General features: G+C 41.0%; 1 protein-coding gene across 1 annotated transcript in view; it reads left to right on the plus strand.

Annotated features, from left to right (window-relative positions):
- The window catches only part of LOC140385765 (KH domain-containing, RNA-binding, signal transduction-associated protein 3-like), a 260,916-nt gene extending 259,757 nt beyond the window's left edge, over positions 1-1,159 (plus strand). The window contains exon 12 of the transcript XR_011933463.1: positions 750-1,159. The gene's annotated coding sequence lies outside the window, so the exon portion shown is untranslated. The remainder of the gene's footprint in view (positions 1-749) is intronic.
- Positions 1,160-11,549: the final 10,390 nt, after the last annotated feature.

Genomic DNA, 11,549 nt, shown 5'->3' on the forward strand with positions numbered 1-11,549 from the left:
TGATGGGGAATCAACAGTTAGTTTAATATGGAAAGAGGAATAAAAGATTTATGGCACAGTAGGTGATTAACCTGTCGTGTCTGTACTGGAACTGGTGCTGATTTTCATTTCTAATAAAGTTAAAATTGGGAGAGATGCAAAAAGGGCTGCTCACTCACTACAAGATGCCTTACATTATTGCACAAAGCCAACATTTATGCCCTATGAGTTTACATTCTCTTTAACTTATGGAAATAATCTGATATCAGTAAAACTGACATGACAGTGAAACTCTCATTGTCATAAATGTCCGACTAGTTTACTGGTGTGCCTTTTGGGAAGGAAACATGCTGCCCCTGGCCTGGCCTATATATGTGTTCCAGCCCCACACCTAACTGTCCTCTCATTTGGAAAAGCAAAAGACACAGTTGGATCAAACTTCTACAAAAAAGGCTCACTACTGCCTTCTCAGGGATAGGCGATGAATGTGGGCCTTATCAACGACATTTACATCCCAATATTTTGGGGGATTTTGTAAAATTAGATGCAAATCATGCATGCACCAGTAATTTTGTACAAACTACTGAATGCATTTCTAAGGATTGCATGACAAGTAAATAGGATACAAGAATTGATTTCTGAATAGGGACTGAATGTTTTCAAGTTGGTGAAAGCAGCAGGTAAAGATACCTTCAGGTGATTTGCATTTACTAAAAAGTTGAACTTTGAAACTGTACCAGAAATAAAGATAATTATTTGTCCTTCAACAGGAGATTGTGCTTTTGACTACTACTGGTTAGAATGAAGCCAAGCAACACAACAATGCACAGAATGCAGTCATCATAAAGAAATGAACATCCAACTTCATTTTTACTTCCATGTATAAATTAAACGATGAAGATTTTAAAATTGTAAATATATCTGTAAATTTAACTTTTTTATTAAAGCAGTTCTTGTGTTTTGCATTATTTATTGAATCTCATCTCGCTTTGCACTAGTTCTTCTATTAACTTAAGAAAATTATTTTATAAGTTACAACAAACTTACAAATTTGTTGATAATATATTTTCTCAAATAGAGATGCAAAAAACTTCTTACAAATGAGCAGATCTGGATGTTTAGTGTTTTAATTGTGCACATGCATTTACATCTAGCAATAAAGCAATTAAAATTAAAACTAGGAGCCTCAAATGTATTGAATTTCTGTGATGTAATGTTGCAAATCATGCAGTAAGTTAGGAATGCGAAATTCAATTAAACTCACTTTACTGGGAGGATCTGCTATCTTAATTTCCTCCCTATGTTAGTGCTAAGTATCTCAAATTACTTTTTCCTGAGCAATAATTTGATAACATTGTACCGCCAAGTCTGGATAGTAACCAGAGTTGCAAAGAATTGGAGCGACACCAAACTTGGGATTAACTTCTAAAGTTCTGTAGATTATACAGAGAGGTATGGGACGGAATTCCCCCACCCCTCCCAAACCGGCGCGGCGAGAATCACGGCTGGCCGCTGGGAGCATCGCCGCTCGCCATTTGTAACGGGCAAGCGGCGATTCTCCGGCCCGTATGGGCCGAGCGGCCTGCCCAATACGACGGGTTCCCACCGGCGCCGTCCACACCTGGTCGCTGCTGGCGGGAAAAGCGTGGGAACGCTGGGGGGGGGGGGGTTTCCTGCACCGGGGGCTCAAATGGGGTCTGGCCCGCGATAGGTGCCAACCGATCAGCGGGCCGGCCTCTCTGAAGGAGGACCTCCTTTGTTCCGCCGCCCCGCAATATCCATCCGACATCTTGCGGGGCAGCCTCGGGGAAGACAGCAACCACGCATGTGCGGGTGACGCCAGTTACGTGCCGCTGGCCGCGTCATTTACGCTGCGCCGCTTTTACGCGACGCCAATGCCCGGCGCGCGTAAATGACGCGACGCCGCTCCTAGCCCCCCGGAGGCGGGAAAATAGGGGGCTGGGAGCGGGCTCGGATATTTGTAGCTTTATCTCTGCCAAACCCATTTCTCACTGAGATGTTGAGAAGCTCCATTTCATTCTGAGAGTACCAAGTCTACACAAATTAATTTATTCCTCATTCTACCAGACTTGCATCACCACTGAAGCACCCAACTATGATTTCACACTTTCAAGCCTGGCTTCTACAATGTTACTTCTGTCATCTTTATGAACTCTACTCATCCAGAGCTCTGCTACCTAGATGCTATTTTACTGAGTTCTGATCATCAATTTTCCCCTGTACTCGCTTGCACTGGCACCCAATATATTATCTATAAATACCCTTAATGTCACTCCATCAGAGTCCTACAATCTCTGTTTAGTTGATAACTTGCACTCATCATTGTGAATCACTTTTGCATCTTAGCCTTTCCTCCTTACAGGTGATACAACCATCCTAAACCCTACTATGGTTTTATTTCTGCTCTTTTTCAAAAGCTGTTCAAACCCTATATCCTACGTCCTACACGATCATTTAATTCTTCTCATTCTCTTCCATGTTGATTTTTCTTTCCTGTTTTGTGAAATATATTGGGATTTTTGATGTACAAAAACGTATAGTTACAACTTGTTCTGGGGAAAGAATGAGTTCAGGAATTGCCTCTCTATTCCGATGTATGCAAGAGATTATCATAGAATTTACAGTGCAGAAGGAGGCCATTCGGCCCATCAAGTCTGCACCGGCCCTTGGAAAGAGCACCCTACCTCAGCCCACACCTCCACCCTATCCCAGTAACCCCACCCAAACTTTGTTTTGGACACTAAGGGCAATTTAGCATGTCCAATCCGCCTAACCTGCACATCTTTGGATTGTGGGAGGAAACCGGAGCACCCGGAGGAAGCCTACGCAGACACAAAGAGAAAGTGCAAACTCCGCACAGACAGTCACTCAAGCCGGGAATCGAACCTGGGACCCTGGAGCTGTGAAGCAATGTGCTACCGTGTTACCCTATGTGTATGGGGTGGTGCTTGAAACCAGCAATGGAGATGAGTTAATGCTCTGGGCTCTTTCATCCGACATTTTTAAGTAAAAAATACTAACTGGCATTAATTGCAAAGTTGCATTAATTTGTTTCCTAGACTATAGTTTTGGAAGCAGATCTCGTTAAACCTCGCATGTCTGAATATCTGACTCAAGATAGTGAATATCCTTTGATGAAGCATTTTGGACTGAATTGCTTTGCCTGGCATTAGCCAGCACTAGAATAATAATTATTCACCAAGAGTTGATGGCAGGTGACAATTAAAGAGTAAAATCCATTGATTACTGAAGTTTTGGTTTTGCATATGTTGATTTAGCCCAGCTTTACAAACAAACCACTTGCCAACTGCAGCTGAAGGGGAAACGGGCTTTAGTCAGTGTTGGCCTTAGTGAATGAGCATACTGATCCCCATTCTAATTTCTTTTCCTCGTCTCCACTCACCATCTCTCGATGCAACACTGCAGAGACAAGCAACCAACAAAGTCAGAAGTCACGCCAAATCCAGACACTGACTTGCAAAGTTAATTATATAGATCTAGAAACGAAAGAATTTTTTTAAATTGGAAGAAAGTAGAACTTCTGTGTTTCTTGAATTTGCATGGTTAAACGTATCTAAATTTTCCATTAGAATACTGCTTGTTTTCATATGATACCAGACCGTGTAGTAGAGGAAAATGAGGCCTTGAAATCTTATCTGAATACTTGCTCTCATGATAAAGACCATGAGAATTCGACTACACTTTTGGATAGATCTTGTCACTTGCATATTACCTATTTATTTAACATAAATGATACTGAATAAGCAGAACTCCATGCTATTTACTGCAATTTCCACCCAATATCTGTCTCTCGAGGAGAGATGCTTGTATTGAAGCAGCGTTTAGTCTTCTGGGGACAGGTGCCAAGTATATAAGCTCCAGGCTTTGAACAATTTTTGCCTAGATTCTTCTTCCAGTTGCTGCCTCTCGAGACTTGGATTTTATCCTGTTATTGGTCGGCCTCTTATTGGTCTGTGTCAAACAAAATGCTGTAGTGGCAGAACTTGATTTCCCCTCGATGGATGCTGAACACCTAATTACCAGCCATTAGTATTCGGAACCTGTCCTGAATGCATATTTAGCGTCATCTCAGGAATATGGGATGGGTTTAAATTGAATGGAAGTCCTTTCACACATCAAACACAAGCTGTTGCCTGCTTGTGTAATTGGCTATTATTGACCAATGTTCCACGAGACACAATCTATTTCATACCACTAGTAACAAATGCCAGTTGCAAATTAAACTCCAATTCTTATGGGGCAGCAGTGACGCAGTGGTTAGCATTCACGGCGCTGAGGATCCGGGTTCGATCCTGGCCCTGGATCATTCTCCCAGTGTCTGCGTGGGTCTCACCCCCACAACCCAAAAAGAAATGCAGGGTAGGTGAATTTGCCACGCTAAATTGCCCCTTAATTGGGGGGGGGGGGGGAATAATTGGGTACGTACTCTAAATTTACCAAACAAAATTCAATTTCTTATGCTTGCTCATCCAGTATTTGTGGCATTAACAATTTTTTGTTGATTTAAGATTTCCACCTTGTGTATTCTTTCTCATCTATGAATATTTCAGCAATGTACATCAACTTGCCCCACATATTCAATAAATAGATGTATTGTGCTACATAAAAGTGAAACTTCTGTCCATTTCTGCTATGATAAGCAACTGTTTGAAAAATAATTATTTTATTGGCATGTAGTAATTAAATATGAGATTTGGTGAACACTAATTAAGTAAATTTAACGGTTGGGTAGATCTCTTTAATCGAGGATGGAATTGGATTGGAATATTTGTTGCTGCAGGATAAATTGTTTATGCCGAGATGAATGGTGGATAAGGAGAAATCTCAACGGTATTAATGTTGCAAATTTGCTAAAAAGAAACTAATTGAAAGGTGCAGTACTACAGCTTCCCTGCAATTCTTTTTCATCATGGAGTCCACTACATATTGCTTCTCAATGGAAGACAAGTCAGTCGTTTTCGGCTGGGTTTTTGTCTGACCTTGGGGAGGAGCCAACAATTTTTAGAAGTAATTGGCAATCTGTAGCAAAACAATTATCACCTAATTGACTTCAGGAAGTGTCGAAAAGGGATTAAGATCTAATTGGAAAGTTACCAGCTGAATGTTAACACACAGGTCTTGCGCCTCGTCGATGTAGAGAGCTAACAGTTCCTAGATATCCTGAACTATTCCAAGTATTGGCAAAAAAGAGTAAGTGACAACAGAGCAAGACTAGTTGATCACCAGGCTCTGTTGGAAGGTACTCTTAACAGGCATATATAACATGACACCTACAATTAACCCAGTTTCTAAATTGTGTTCAAAGCAGATCTCAGATAATGTAATATCCAGTGATGCCCTCAATTCATATTTCGCCAGTAAACCAAAACTGTCTTAGTATTTTTGTCTTTTTAATGTTTTTGAATTGGGCTACACCATTTTTCTTTCATAATTGATGTTTCAGCTATGGAAAGTCTTTAGCCAAACATGTGCTGAATGAGCTTTTGACAACACTCGATTTCTTGATTTGGTGTCTTTTTCGCTTGGCCGACTAATCTGAGGAATGTTCTTTTCTGTAGCTGTATCACAACAGATGCAGTATATTTTAAAATGTAAATTACTTACCATTATTCCATTTTGTAAATACTGCAATGAGGTGAAATGAGGTGAATACGTACCATGTATTCACTTCCCATAATCTTTGAATATTAAGAAAAACATGGAATATTTAAAGTTGACCTGTAATATATGCATGCAGATATAATTCTTATATCACCTCCATTGCTAAAACTGCCTTGGAAAAAACTACTTAGCACCAAATAACTCCTGGCAACAAACAGCTCTTACCTGTACAAATACCAAACCTGGCCAGATATTGAGTACCATTCTCGTAATGGACTAAGTAAGCTCTTAGCATCTGTGAGATCCTCTTACATTTGCAACTCAATTATATAGCAGCACGGTAGCACAGTGGTTAACACTTGCTTCACAGCGCCAGGGATCCAAGTTCAATTCCCAGTGTCTGGGGAGTCTGCATGTTCTCCCTGCGTCTGAATGGGTTTCTTCCGGGCACTTCGGTTTCCTCCCAAAAGACATGTTGTTAGGTGAATTGGACATTTTGAATTCTCCCTCTGTGTACCCGAACAGGTGCCGTAGTGTGGCGACTAAGGAATTTTCACAGTAACTTCAGTGCAGTGTTAATGTAAGCCTACTTGTGACACTAATAAAGATTATTATTATTATTATTACACTTAAATTCTTTGATATCTTTTATAATTGCTCCTCTCTCAATTATTCTTTATGCACCCTTTGGCCTCAGCTTGGCAACCACCTTCACTATTGGCATTGTTGATTGATTTCAAGTGATTCCTGGTGCAGTTGTGCTTTCTGCAGTTGCTTTAAGTTGTTAAAGTCTGCAAGACTTTGTCCTGACTTCAAAGATGCTTTACAAACTACTGCTCCCAGGCATGGGTGTAGAGGAGAAAGGGGAAATGAACGTTAGTGAGGAAATTTGTATACCAAGAGAGCTGTCAAAAGAAGAGCGGGAACAGCAAGTGCACAACTTCACAAGGATTGCAGACTTACCATGGTGCAGGATAATTTCACATGTTAATTCAGATGTATGTTACAACTGAAAGCAACGCAATGTTCAGCAGGTGTACAACCACATTCAACATATGCTGATCAATGCATGGTAATCAGGTAGCAATCATAATGCTGTCATGAGATGTGCGAGGCAAGTTTTTTACTGAAGAAGGAGGTGAGCGCCTGAAACACGCTTCCCGGGAGGCGGATTCAGATACTGTAGGCACCTTGACAAATACATGAATAGGATGGGAACAGAGGTATACAGATCCCGGATGTGCAGATGTTTTAGTTTAGGCAGGCATCATGCTTGGTGCAGGGTGGAGGGCTGAAGGGCCTGTTCTTTGCATAATCATCATGACAAACCAAAGGGTGGCTATTGGATAACGGGGGCTATCTGTTAGTGGCAACCAATACACACGCAGCATGCATAAATAAAACCCATACTGTCACAGAGCAGACCATTTGGGTGCTTACACTAGACTTCTGGATTGCTATGTCAGAGCTCTACAGTAATTCCTGGAGCACATGGCAAGATTTGTGGTTTGCTGCTTCATACACACCATGAGGACATAATCCATGCTACCAACTATTCATAGGACACCAAAAGAGGAGACTGATGCATTGGATTGTGAGACTAATAAATACACACAAATGCAGATTTCCCCATTCACCAACAGTTCTATACTTTATCTTCCCTCTCTTATAGGCCTTCACAGCAACCACTTGACCACAATGTGACCATAAAAACAACCGCATAATAAGTATTCCAATTAAAACTTATAAATTGAACAATTCCATGTTGCATGCAAATGTCAAATAATCAAGCTGGCACTTCCCCTGGGTGCAGGCTACTGCTGCCTGGTGTCACTCCATATGCAGGCCCCACCTCTATGCAGTAGGAGTACTGTTTGTATCTGAACCAGTGGCTCAAGAGTGAAGGTGAATGACAATGTTTCTTCGTCAACCCTATCTGCTCTTTCCGCTCTTTTATTTCACCAGTGCATGGACATGTTGCAGCCCTTGGGTATACCATAGGGGTAGGATTGTGATGGAGGAAGGCAAGGGTCCATGCTTATGTAACTTGTCAATCACAATACTGTAGATTGTGGGGTGAGGAGAGAATGGGATCTGGATATCACCGACTTTGATTATTTCAGCTCCACTCTGTCCTTTTGCTGGGCTTCCAAAATGGAGTGCCATCATATCAACACAAATTATTTAAAGAGGGCAAAGAGTAGTTAATATTTATATATTCAATTACTTGAAACTCATTTGGGAGGTTGATTATGTCTAATGGTACAATACCACAAAATAGCAATTTTGGGCAATTCGCAACACGTAGGCCTTCTCTACCTGGCCACATCACTGGATGATTTTTTAAAAAAAAAAAAATTTAGAGTACCCAATTATTTTTTTTCAATTAAGGACAATTTAGCGTGACCAATCCATTGACCCTGCACATCTTTTTGGGTTGTTGTGGTGGGACCCACGCAGACACTGGGAGAATGTGCAAACTCCGCGCGGACATTGACCCGGGGCTGGAATTGAACCCGGGTCCTCGGCGTCATGAGGCAGCAGTGCTGCCCCTACTGGATGATTTACACAATAATAATATTCACTTTAAACTCACCACTATTTGACCAGCAAATTTGGACCATCAACTTTTATCATTTTCATTTGTGTGCTGATTTATCTGAGGTCCATAATTTTAGCTAATTATAATTCCTCATTTCCGGTATTTATGTTTTTTTCCTTTCAACAGTTCTGCTAATTTAGAATTCACCTTAACACTGCTTGCTGATCCATGAACAGCACTCACCTCCATGAAATGCAATGTTATTTAAGTATATTAATCTTGTATTGATCTCTGTTCGGTCTGAATGGCATTACATGACATGCAAAAGTACTGATTGCCCAAATTAAAATAGCCAAAAATATTAGTGGAGTTCCAGACCTCTGAACATTTTTCCAAGAGTAAGTATTAGTCACATTGGAAGAACTCCTGGTGTGCTGTACAGGCCAGGAAATCCCTGGTTTGTGCCGAGTTAACCAATTCTCACATTTGTCAATGACTTTGGGAGGGATTAGGCCAAAACAACTGATGTAAATTTGCCTGACCAAGAGGGGCTGTTTAGCACACTGGGCTAAATCGCTGGCTTTGAAAGCAGACCAGCAGCACGGTTCGATTCCCGTAACAGCCTCCCCGAACAGGTGCCAGAATGTGGCGACTAGGGGCTTTTCACAGTAACTTCATTTGAAGCCTACTTGTGACAATAAGCGATTTTCATTTCATTTCAAGGGGTACAGTATGGTACTAGTTGTGCTACTGTTTCATAATTTGATTTTAAAAAGCTGTTAGATTGTTGTAAAAACCCAAACAATTCATGAATGTCCTTTAGGGAGAGAAACCCGCAGTCCTGATGCAATCTGGCTTACTTGTGACATCAGTCCGACACCAACACGGAACTGTTCTCTGCAGTGGTCCAGCAAGCCACTTTATTTGTATCCATGGTTCGAGAAGAAGGTCACCATCATCTTCTCAAGGATAGGGTAATAAATGCCATTGAGGATCATGCCTGAGATCAGTCATATAATGCCTGTTCTTATCAGCTTTATCTAGTGTGTCTCTTGTGGGGACAATTAATTGGATTCAATTTGAATTATTTTTTGGAGCAAGCAAGGAGGTGGAGTATGGTTTTGCCCTGTCTACTCTGCATTATATTTGTAACTGAGAAAAAATTAAATCTTTGCCTGCAACACCCATGTTCTATGAATCAATAATAATAGATGAAATTACTTCTTGTTAATTCATTGTAATTTATTAACTTTAGCACTTGGTCAGTCCAATATGGCCTTTCACCTCAGTTGAACATGATGCAATACAGAATAATGTGATGTGAAAAATAGCATTTAATATTGAGTGGTAGTAAGTGTAAATGAGCTTGTCCAGGGTAATGAAGGATATACAGTGTATTCCCTTTGGCACTGATCCATTATGCAATCTCCAGAAGAAGGGCTGATCTTCGAATGAGAGTACAATATGAAGATATAAGTAAATAGCTGCCAATCTGGTGTATAACCGGTGGCGGGTGTGGACTTACCATGCAGGAAGCCTAAAACGCAAACCCCAGGTATTTTGTGTCTGATCGAAGGACCTGGCATTGGGAAGGTCGAGGGCTAGCTGGGAGACAAACCCCTTGTCTTTGCCAATACTCCTCCCCATGATCCTCTTTCTGTCATCAATTTTGACCTTGGCACATTAGTAGCAGCAGCCGCCATTCTTGCTGGTTATGCTGGTGGTCTCTGACTGGTTGGCAGCTCTGTTACAGACAGAGGAGAAAGGTGGGGTAATTCCCACATTTTCCTACCTCTGGACTGTCTGAAATAAAATGTAATTTTGAGGAATGTTTTAACCCCTTGAGTGCCGTGACTTTCAAGAACAGACTATGTAATTAAGCTTAACTATAAAGAAAGAATCAGGGTGATGAACTCTCAGCAGGAAAGGTTAGGGTTACTTTGGCATGGTGGGCCATATGATTGGGAGGGGAGCAGGAGGTGGGAAGTGAGTGATTGCTTGCAAACTTGTGAGAGCGGGGGGGGGGGGGGGGGGTGCAGTGCCCATTCACAAGTGACTGCACTGCATGCACAGATATCATGAATCAAGGATACAAAGCCAACAGCATTGCCAGTAGCAAACAACATGGGACAAATGCCTCAAATACTTGACTGTCCCTGGAAAGGATACATGTTCATTTGTGCACCACCTGCAGTGAAATCACGAAAAAAACAACTCATCCACACAGGACACAAACACACAAAAAAGATGCTTATAAAAAAAAGATAGCAAGCACTGATACCTTTTAAGAAGAGTTGAAAAGTCACTATTATGCTGTTTTTTCAATATGGCCATTGGAAGTGTTGCAAGTCCAAAAATTCTCTTTTTGGTTCACTGAAGCAAAAATGATGGTCAGAGGTTGATGATTATGAATTCACAATGGTTCAATCCAAGCAATAACAGGTATTTGGCTTCTTCCAGTCGAAAGCTATGGTTGAACCCCTGAATCAAAATTATAATTGCAGGTAAAAGAAAGGATCCACTTCTTTGCCACAGCTTACTTTTTTGATGCATATTTAGTTTCTTCTTAGGACAAGATCTCTTTCCTTTGAGGTTCTTTTTCTAACATTGGCTTCACTGGGTTGTTCTCAGAATAATAAGAGATCTGCTATACAAAGCCAATTTCTGTCACGTGACAACAGCATCAATGTTCCAATTGTCCACACAATGAGTTGATACCTGAGCAATTTGACACACAATGGGGGTGAATAATGGCCATTCACAACTTGTTGGGATAAATTGGTTCCTTCACACCTTTTTGCTGGATTTCAAATTTGCAGACACCCAGTCTGGGGCAACTATTACATTTGAATTTCTGAAAATGTCCAGGCAATAGTAATTCTTGCAACCTGATGAATTTTTAATGAAAGCCTCCAAAAAGTCATTTAAATTTTAATGCTTTCCCGACATGAAATTAATCCCTGTCTCTACAGAAATTGCAAAAGAAATTACCTGACCACCTCAACACCATTTTGTCAAGATAAATTGGCCATATTCTATGCTTTAACAAACAAAAATGTCCATCGTCTTCATGAACTCATGGCGTAACAGCTCTCAAGCGTGGGATTTCCACCTTGATTTTCTAGATCCCAGGGAAGGCCCATCCCTGTCCAGCTAAGTGTCTGAGAGGCACTTAAAATGATGGGCCTTCCACAATAGCAGTGACGCAGTGCCCTCACCACCTGTCGCCTGCATTCAAAATGTTGGAAATAGGTCAGGTGGTTTCTCTATAGATGCTGCCCAACCTCCTTAGCATTCACAGCATCAGTTACATTTTACCTTTTTGTCTATGAGCTGATTCAATAAACCAATATAAAATGAATATCCAAATAGGGCTCGATGTATC

The sequence above is a fragment of the Scyliorhinus torazame genome, chromosome 11 (assembly GCF_047496885.1).
Source record: "Scyliorhinus torazame isolate Kashiwa2021f chromosome 11, sScyTor2.1, whole genome shotgun sequence".
In the NCBI taxonomy this organism is placed as follows: domain Eukaryota; kingdom Metazoa; phylum Chordata; class Chondrichthyes; order Carcharhiniformes; family Scyliorhinidae; genus Scyliorhinus; species Scyliorhinus torazame.